This window comes from Phacochoerus africanus, chromosome 3 (assembly GCF_016906955.1).
Source record: "Phacochoerus africanus isolate WHEZ1 chromosome 3, ROS_Pafr_v1, whole genome shotgun sequence".
Lineage (NCBI taxonomy): Eukaryota > Metazoa > Chordata > Mammalia > Artiodactyla > Suidae > Phacochoerus > Phacochoerus africanus.
The window spans coordinates 17,203,523-17,212,402 of record NC_062546.1 but is presented as its reverse complement, the minus strand read 5'-3'; the positions used below and the strand labels follow the sequence as shown (position 1 = coordinate 17,212,402).

Here is an 8,880-nt window from a genome sequence, read left to right as displayed (position 1 = left end):
TCTGTCTTGTTCACTGCAGTATCCCCAGGACCCAGAACAGAGTCAAGTATATATGACAGATGCTCAATGAGTGTTTGCTGAATAAATGAATTTGTGAACGGGTGGATGGATGGAAGGCTGGCTGGCTGGCTGGATGGCTGGATGGATGGATAGATGACAGTAAATGGGCGAATAGGTGATAGGTGATAGATGATAGATGGATGGATAATAGTAAATGGATGGATGGGTGATGGGTAATAGGTTATTGATGACGGATGGATGGGTGGATGGATGAGAGGTAGATGATGGACACATAGATGATGGGTGGATGGATGGCTGGATGCTCACCTCAGCCTGGATTCCTGCCATATTTTTCCATACCAAGTTTATCCACAGGTAAAAACAAATCCCATCTTTGATATCCAAAACCCCATTGATGTAAGCAAGAAGGTAGAACATTTTGCCAAAGCTGTTGGAAAGCCATGGCCATGAGATACATATAATAAAATGGCAAATGACTGGGAGTTCCTGTGGTGGCTCAGAGGAAATGAATCTGACTAGCATCCATGAAGATTGCAGGTTAATCCCTGGCCTTGCTCAGTGGGTTGAGGATCCAGTGTTGCCATTAAGGTGTAGATTGCAGACAAGGCTTGGATCCTACCTTGCTGTGGCTGTGGTGTAGGCCAGCAGCTACAGCTCCAATTCAATTCCTAACCTGGGAACTTACATACACTGCAAATGAGGCTCTAAAAAGACCAGAAAAGGGGGGGGGGCAAATGACTTAAAACTACGTAAGTACAACTGCTCTTAAAGGCTATTTTAGCTACCCCATCATCACAAATGGTCCCCAGCCTTCTTCCATATTGAAGACTTCTCTCTCTTAAATCTTTTCCTCTTCTTCCTTCTCCTCATTCTGGCTTCTCTTTTCCTCCTTCTCAAAGATCTAAAAATAATATTTCTCATTTTCCCATATAGAGCATGATTTTTTTTTTATAGACTTGAGGATCCCAAGAAGACCAATATGCCTTCTCTGTCTTTAAAAATTCCTGCATCAGTGCTACAGCTCCTCTAGAATTTGTCTAGCAGGTTTTCTGGTCTGCACAAGGAAGCCCCACACACACCAAAAAAAATTCCTACATCTTTGAGACTAAGACAAGTTGTACCTACCTTTCTCCATCTTTGTCGTAACCTCCTGGAAACTCTCCTTCATTCAGTGAAGTTTCCAATCCAACTCATTGACTTCATTCTGACTGATTTCAGGAGGCAGATCAACTGCTGATAGCCAGGTAGGAAGAGGAGGTAAGAGGTGTGGTGAGAGTGGGGAGAGCTTTGAAATTAAATGATTGCTGCACATGGTGGAGGAAGGAGTTCGATAGAGAAACACATGTCCACCTCTGGAAGCACCAGTTGAGTTGATGATGAGTATGTCAAGAAATAGAGGATCCAGTATATTAAGAGTCATCCAAATACTGTCTTATCCATCCTCTCAGTCACTTTTTTAGTTTCCAAACTTGTGCTGTAACAAACTACAAATTACAAATTGTAGAGATGTATTATTCTTATAGTTCTGGAGGTCAGAAGTCCAAAGTGAGTCAGCAAGACTGTGTTGCTTCTGGAGGCTTTGGGGAGAATCTGTTTTCTGCATTTTCCAACTTATGAGTGCCACCTGCCTTCCTTGGCTCATGAACCCTTTGGGTTAAGACATGGATATCATTGGGAGGGAGTTATTATTCTACCAGTCACCTATTAGGAGGATCATTGCCTAAACTTATCATCTGAGACTGCTTCCTCCAAACTCACTAATCCATGCACCCCACCTCTGCAAAAATCATTTCTACCCAGCTTGCTTGCCCAAGCATTGCACCACAGCCACTCTTCAATCTCATCAGGACCTCCAGTCCATCAACCTCTCCTCTTCTCCCAAACTTGAGGCCCTCCTATCTTCCTTCTCCTCCCTTCATCAGTTGGATGCTATGAACTGTCATTACTTGGTTGCCTCACTCCTCAACTCTCTGTCACATTGGTTGGCAATAATGCAATCTTGGAGAAATTAAACATCTTCCTCCTTCATGCTACCACTGAGAACCACAGCTGGACCAAACCACACAACGGTAACATGCAAATCTTCAGTGTGCAACACCAACTTTCCCACAAAAGTAATGAGAAGCCAATGGAGGGTTGTAAGATTGGAAGTGACCGTATTGGATTTATATTGTGGAAAGATCATTTCTGCAGCATGTAGAGAGGGGATTAGAGGAAGGAGGTAGAGAGATGAAGGATATACCTTCTCCACCCCAGCATCACAGCTTATGCTGAATACATCGTGGTTCATTCACAGCACTTGCCTCCTTCCTAATCGCTAAGATTCACACAGTCCTTCGCATCATTTGTATATATGTCTGTCTCCTTGGATACATAGGCGAGAAGTTTAGGCAGAGTGTTCAAGTTCAAATTTAGTCTCTTTACCAAGAAAGCTTTGTGAACTTGGTTAAGTTGCTTAACCTCTCTGAGCTTCAATTTCCTGAAGAACTCAGGAAAAATATTGAATAATACCTGTGATAAATGGCATGACATTCACCTGAAGTTGTCTTGTAAGCTATATAGCATCCTATAAATATTACTTATCAGTATACCTAGTTTATAACTCCTTTGAGAATAGGGCTGCTCTGTATTTGTGTTTTCATCCATCCCTCCCAATGCCTCACAAATTGGAAGCACTCTATAAATGCCTTCGGAGATAAGCAATGTACAGTGGCTATCACACTAAAGACTGTTTAAAGAGAAAGTAAGGAGTTCCTGCTGTGGCACAACAGGATCGGTGCAGTGTCTAGAGCACTGGGACGGAGGTTCATCCTAGCACAGTGGGTTAAGGATCCGGCGTTGCCACAAGCTGCAGCATAGGTCACAGGTGTGGCTTGGATCTGGTGTTGCTGTGGCTGTGGTATAGGCAGCTCTGATTTGACCCCAAACCAGGAACTTCCATATGCCACAGGTGTGACCATAAAAAGAAAAAAAATTCAATAAATAAAGTAAAACATTACCGAGACTGCCCCCTTTAAACCTTCTCTTTCTCCCTGCATGATCTTTGTTCTGATTCGATTTTCTCTGCTCTGAGAGATCCACCCTGACCCACATGCAGAAATCACTCTGTTTACAGAGAGGTGCCTGCCTCCAGATGCCACAGACCAGATGACCAAACAGTGAAGCATTAGAAGACTGTGGCGAAACACTACAATCTTGATAATTTGTTTTGATGAATTCAAATCCAGGGCCTAATCCAAGGCCACTTTGTTCAGAGTTTGGTTTATGCTGTTCTCCTGGGACTGTGGTCCTTAATTACTTTTGAAACAGGGCTTCTTCTCAGAGCCATCTGGTATCCTGCATCCCTGCAACCCCTCCTTTTCCCAGCATAGGCAGGAGGAATCACTCACATGTCTAGGCTCAAATGTTGCCTTGAGATTACTTGTTAATATTGAGAGACACCAAGGCACCTGGTCAAGGAAGATGGCGCAATCTGTAACAACAATAACAACAACAACACCTTAAAGGATGCACTCTTTGCCCTTTCGCGAGGGAGGAAGAGGAAATAGAACGAAGCCAGTCCCACCCCAGGAAGAGATCTCAGGCAGCTCTGAGGATTGGACCTGCCAAGTGATGCTACGTCTAGAAAATACACCTCGGAGCCTCCAGGCTCACAGTCATCACTCAGGAGGGCACTATAGCTGTGTTGTACTGGTTTGTTACCATGGTGTTCAGAACAGTTGGGGTGGGGGAGACACACCTGGAGAGTATAACCATCATTAGAATGACAAAGGCCACCTCCTCTAGTCCTGCAGTGGTATCAGCAAAGTGGAACATCCCCAGGGAAATCTGGGGGGGTCCTAGAAATCTGTGCATCTCTTTGGGGATGTCTCATGATGTCTCATGCTTTGCATAACTAGATTCTCTCCCTGAAATTTAAGTCTTGTATAGAGGGACAAAGAAGTTGCAAAAAATATGGGGATCTGTCCCATCCCACCCCCTCAGAAGCTGCCTTGATTCTTATGCCTTATTCTCCAGCCGTCATCCATCTAGAGGGCTCCAACAGCCTCCCTTCTGTGAGAAGTAGCCACAGCAGACTTCTGAACCTCATAATCCAGTCCTTGGAGAATGTGTCAATGGTATAAACATGCAGAAAAGAGGTTGACTCCTTGAACACATCTGCCCCCAAATGATGTGAGACTGAACTGCTTCCTGTCTCCCTCTGCAGCAGATCTGACCTGGGTAGAGAACATGTACTGTCTGTCCAGATCCCCAAGAGCAGGACAGAAGCTGCTGGTGGAGCTTCGGGCTCAGGGATCTCTGTCTGCCAGGAGGATCTCCAGGCTTACTGTCACCTGTTCACATAGAGAGCAGGAAAAGTGACTCTCAGAAGTAGAGCCATTTGCCAAGGGCAACTCAGCATCTTTATCCCTGAGGAAGTAAAGTCAACCCTACACCACTGAGACGTGAATTCCTGGAGGATGGGAAAATGCAGCTCTCCCTACAACTTGGAACAATTTTTCTTTCTTTTTTTTTTGTCTTTTCCTCCTTTTGGGGCTGCACCTGCGGCATGTGGATGTTCTCAGGCTAGGGGTCAAATCGGAGCTGTAGCTGCCAGCCTACGCCAGAGCCGCAGCAACACCAGATCCAAGCCGCAGCAAAGCCAGATCCGACCTACACCACAACTCACAACGCCGGATCCCTAACCCACTGAGTGAGGCCAGGGATCGAACCCCCAATCTCATGGTTCCTAGTCGGATTTGTTTCCACTGTGCCACGACAGGAACTCCAGGGAACAATTATTCGTGCCTGAAGTTCTTTCTATCCACCTCAAAGGGCATCACAAAATCCATGTAACTGTGTTTACTGTAATGTATGCGGAAGCAGATCTGAACTTCCCAGCTCCACACTTCTCTTGCCCTGGTAGAGAGCCTATAGCTTCCTTAATGAGCTCTGAGTCAGAGTCTAGCCCTTCTTCCAGCAGAGAGTTCCCCAGGAGGCCCAAGGATTCCTGGGGTAGTTTGCACGACACCTCCTCTTCGGGCGTTGTATCAGTCAGGGTAGGCTACCTGATGTAAGAAACAACCTCAAGGTCTCAGTGGCATGACACAGTAATGGTTGTTCCCCATATCACAGTACAACCCATCTCACTTGGAGACTGGAAATTTCTACTCTGTGCATTCAGGGACCCAAGCCCTTTTCATCTTGTGGCTCCTACTTTTCTCAGGGCTTGGAGTTCTCCCCATCTATCCAGTGGAAGGTGAAAGAGGAAGTATGTTGAGAATTGCACAGGAGGTTTTCATGGGCCAAGCCAGGAATCAGTCTACAATACTTTTTGCCCGCATTTCATTAGTCAGAACTCAGTCACATGATCTTACCCAGTTGCAAGGGAGTCTGGCTACATGCTCAGGAAGAAAAGGAATGGGGCTTGGTAAACAAAGGAATGCCGCTGATCCTTAGCATCTGTGTTGTTATGGAGTAGGTTCTGCCTCCCCTGGGCTATGAGTGCCTCCAAAGCAGGAACTAAATTCATAGCCACCTCTCTGAGTCATGAGCTCAAGGCTGCAAACCCAGGTTGAGGGGTCCAGAAGGTGGCAGCCCAGAGGGGCACATCAAGGCTGAGCACACCACCCATGAAGCTGCCAGGCACCTGGCAAAGGCCCCCAAATAGGAGTCTGACAAACAGAGCAGGCTCAGAGGGCTTAGCAGAGAGAAGGGAAGAGAGCCTCGAAAAACCTTATGCTCTGCAAACAGCCTTCAGTGGTAGCAGGGAGAGTTCTGGGAAGGACACCAACCAAACTTGGGCTTGGAGATTATAAAAGACTGTCCCATTCATCAACATATTAACCTTTCCCACAAGAGAGGTCAGGCCTTAATGCTCCTCCTTGACAGATTCAGGAATAGAAGGCTGTTCCCCCCAAGTCTGCCAGCACTAGAACCCAAGTCTCCTGCCTAAGGAACGACATGAACCTACCAGACAATTCTGGGTTTTTTTCTTTTGTCTTTTTTAAGGGCTGCACTGGTGGCATATGGAGGTTCCCAGGTTAGGGGTCGAATCAGAACTACAGCTGCCGGCCTATGACACAGCCACAGCAATGCCAGATCCAAGCCATGTCTGCGACCTACACCACAGCTCACGGCAATGCTGGATCCTTAAACCACTGAGCAAGGCCAGGGATAGAACCTGTGTCCTCAGGGATGCTAATCAGATTTGTTTCTGCCAAGCCATGACGGGAACTCCCTACCAGACTATTCTTGTTACTAATCCATGAATATTCAAGAGCACACCCTATGGGGACCTCTGGGGACCTGGGCAGCCTCTGCCTCTCTCTAGAAGTACTCTGTGCTATGTCCTGCTTTGGCTCCAAGTAATGGGGTGACCACATATTCCTGGCAATAGAGTTATGTCACCTGGACATGTTTGAGGGACCTATCTCTCATTTTCAAATATTTTATATCATTGACCATATTTAAAAATCAAGGAGTTCTATTGTGGCTCAGCGGTAATGAATCCAGCTAGTATCCATAACGATCCAGGTTCAACCCCTGGCCTCTCTCAGTGAGTTAAGGATCCGGGGTTGCTGCGAGCTGCAGTGTAGTTCGCAGATGTGCCTCGGATCTGGTGTTGCTGTAGCTGTGGCTATGGCTGACAGTTGTAGCTCAGATTTGATCCCTAGCCTGCTAGGGAACTGCTATGTGTCACAGGTGCAGCTCTAAGAAAAAGAAAAAACAAAAGAAAAAGAAATATAAAAATCAAGAAATTTTACATAATGTGGGGAGTTCCCATCTTGGCGCAGTGGAAACAAAGCCGACTAGGAACAATTGTTTATAATGTAGAGTCTGGGTTGGTTTTTCTTTTTCTTTTTTTTTTTTTTTTTTTTTTGTCTTTCTGTCTTTTCTAGGGCTGCACCCATGGCATGTGGAGGTTCCCAGGCTAGGGGTCTAATCAGAGCTGTAGCCGCTGGCCTATGCCACAGTCACAACAATGCCAGATCCGAGCTGCGTCTGTGACCTACACCACAGCTCATGGCAACACCAGATCCTTAACCCGCTGAGCAAGGCCAGGGATTGAACCCGCAACCTCATGGTTCCTAGTCGGAATCATTAACCACTGAGCCATGATGGGAACTCCTAGGTTTTTCTTTTTTAAAAAGTCAAGAGGTCCAGCCGTCATGGATAGAAGTCCCATGAAGTGACAGTCACTCAAAGCTGAATAGCAGCTGTCCCCACTGATAGGACATGTGTTCTCCATGTGCCCACAAGTCCCACCTTCCAATTTTCCTTCTTTCTGAACTGTCACTCATTTAACCATCCTCCTGACTCTTGTTGGCATTTGACTTTACGTCTCTGTGCTGCGTATTTTCACATCATCAGTCACTTATTCCCTTGATCATTCATTCAGTCCATCAGCAGATGTGTGCTTGAGCAGCTGTTCTGGGCCAAATCTGTGCAGGACAGTGGGCGTGAAAACGAGATATGGTCCTGCCCTCAGAGAGTTCACAGTCTGGAGAGAGAGAAAAATACAGAAACATGGAGTTCCCGTCGTGGCTCAGTGGTTAACGAATCTGACTAGGAATCATGAGGTTGCTGGTTTGACCCCTGGCCTTGCTTAGTGGGTTAAGGACCCGGCGTTGCTGTGAGCTGTGGTATAGGTTGCAGACACAGCTCAGATCCCACATTGCTGTGTCTCTGGCATAGGCTGGTAGCTACAGCTCTGATTAGACCCCTAGCCTGGGAATCTCCATATGCCACAGGAGCGGCCCTAGAAAAGGTAAAAAGACAAAAACAAAACAAAACAAAACAGAAACACATCACTGCAAAGGAGGGATGTTCTACGGATCCCAGATTTTTAAGTGTGTGCAGATACTGTCGGTGCCTGACCCATTTCCCCTTGGGGCTCACCAGTCCCATGCAAGGCGATGGCTTCTACTGCAAGTGCCTGCATCTGGGCCCCAAGGGTCCTCTGTCTGCAGGCTGGAAATACTGAAGAATAAATGTCCCCAGGAACAGCCCTCAAAATGAGTTGAGTTGGCCTATGAACACCCCAGCTCCACCCCCTTAGGTGGGATGACTATGATGTGAATTCTATGAGCCTCCCTGAAGCTCCCCAGCAGCCATGCAATAACGGACTCAATTAGGCACCGTTTACATTTCCTTCCCTCTGCCACTTCGCCACTCCCATACAGTCACTTCCTTAGGTCACCTCCCAAAGGAAACCACATGCATTTACACCCTTGTCTGCTCCTAGGGGAGCCCACTCTGAGACCTGTGCCCATGAACAAATGCGGGAGACAGCCCTTATAGCCTTCAGAATCTGTTTACCTCAAGTGGAAACTGCCAATTAGCCTGGAATGGCAGGGAATAAGCCCAAACACTTCATTCGCTTTCCTTTAAAAGCAATTATTGTAGGAGTTTCCACTGTGGCTCAGGGGGTTACAAACCTGACTAGTATCCATGAGGAGGCAGATTTGATCCCTGGCCTCGCTCAATGGGTTAAGGATCTGGTGTTGCTGAAGGGAGTGGCATGATATACTTAACGTGATGAAAGGAAAAAACCTCCAACCAAGATTACTTTACCCAGCAAGGCTCTCATTCAGATTTGAAGGAGAAATCAAAAGATTCACAGATAAGCAAAAAGACAAAAAAGTGTTGAGAGAATTAGCAACACTAAACCAGCCTTACAACCAATACTAAAGGAACTTCTCTAGGCAGGAAAGAAAAGACAGCAACAGGAAACAAAAATTCCACAAATGACAAGGCTCACCAGTAAAGGTATATACACAGTAAAGATACAAAATCATCCATGCACAATTATACCACCAAAATCAGAAATCATGAGAAGAGGTGGGTATGAATGCAGGACACTGGAGATGAAATTGC

At 46.2% G+C, this 8,880-nt stretch overlaps 1 non-coding gene across 1 annotated transcript; it reads left to right on the top strand.

Annotated features, from left to right (window-relative positions):
* The first annotated feature begins 1,031 nt into the window (after positions 1-1,031).
* LOC125123786 (U7 small nuclear RNA) lies at positions 1,032-1,093 on the top strand. Its single transcript, XR_007134164.1, has one exon. It is a non-coding gene; the product is annotated as a U7 small nuclear RNA (small nuclear RNA).
* The last annotated feature ends 7,787 nt before the right edge of the window (positions 1,094-8,880 follow it).